Source organism: Gossypium arboreum, chromosome 1 (genome assembly GCF_025698485.1).
Source record: "Gossypium arboreum isolate Shixiya-1 chromosome 1, ASM2569848v2, whole genome shotgun sequence".
In the NCBI taxonomy this organism is placed as follows: Eukaryota; Viridiplantae; Streptophyta; class Magnoliopsida; order Malvales; family Malvaceae; genus Gossypium; species Gossypium arboreum.
This window is the reverse complement of record NC_069070.1, coordinates 44,252,126-44,253,281: the sequence shown is the minus strand read 5'-3', so window position 1 is coordinate 44,253,281 and position 1,156 is coordinate 44,252,126. Positions and strand designations below refer to the sequence as shown.

The following is a 1,156-nucleotide window of genomic DNA, read 5'->3' as shown; positions in this document are numbered from 1 at the left end:
TTACTTTAGCCATTTATTTTTCTTGCAATTTAATTTAATATTATTATTATTTATTAATTTACTTTTTCTTTCTCTTGGTAGGTTTTTATAGTTTATGACTAGAAGAAATCCATTAGGACCATTACTTTTTGACGAAGAAATCGATCGTACAGTTTGTAGAAACCAAAGAGAAATAAGGCGCAGCTTAAGGTACATGGAGAACGAGCAGAAGACAATACTCAACCCCCAACTGAAGAGATGGCTGAAAACTAAGGCAATCAGCTACCTCCTACAATTGCAGCTAATCAAAATCTTGCTCCACGCACTATGTATGATTATGCTAAACCTTCTTTAATAGGAAATGAGTCTAGCATAGTTAGACCGGCTGTTTCTGCAAATACTTTTGAACTGTAACCTAACACAATTCAAATGATGCAACAGTTTGTTCAGTTTGATGGTTTGCAGGATGAAGATCCCAACACTCACTTAGCAAACTTTCTGGAATTTTGTGATACATTTAAAATCAATGGCGTTTCTGATTATGCCATTCATCTTTGGTTATTTTCTTTTTCATTAAGGAACAAAGCTAAACAGTGGTTGAACTCATTATCACGAGGGTCAATTACTACTTAGGAACAAATGACAGAAATTTTTTTACTAAAATACTTTCCGCCGGCTAAAATGGCTAAATTACGTAATGATATCTCTTCTTTTGTGCAGATGGATTTAGAAACACTTTACGATGCATGAGAGAGATATAAGGACTTACTGAGAAGGTTCCCTCACCATGGGTTACCGCTTTGGCTTCAAGTACAGGCATTCCACAATGGTCTAAATCCCTCAAATCGGCAAATAGTTGACGCGGCTGCTAGCGGAACCATCAACAATAAAACACCGGAAGATGCCTATGAGTTTATAGAGGAGATGTCACTGAATAACCATCAGTGGCAAGTTATGAGGACAAAGCCAACGAAAATAGCTGGCATTTATAATGTCGACTCAGTTACTATGCTGTCAAATCAGGTAGAAATTCTCAATAAAAAAATTGATGGTTTACTTGGTTCTACGCAGGTACATCCAGTAATGAGGTGTGACTCAAGCGGAGGAGGTGTGCATACAGAATATCAATCCTTCAATCCCACAACCGAAGAGGAACAAGTCAACTATATGGGTAAAA

At 36.9% G+C, this 1,156-nt stretch overlaps 1 non-coding gene across 1 annotated transcript; it reads right to left on the bottom strand.

Moving 5' to 3' along the window:
• Positions 1-666: 666 nt before the first annotated feature.
• LOC128282605 (small nucleolar RNA R71) lies at positions 667-773 on the bottom strand. Its single transcript, XR_008272931.1, has one exon. It is a non-coding gene; the product is annotated as a small nucleolar RNA R71 (small nucleolar RNA).
• Positions 774-1,156: the final 383 nt, after the last annotated feature.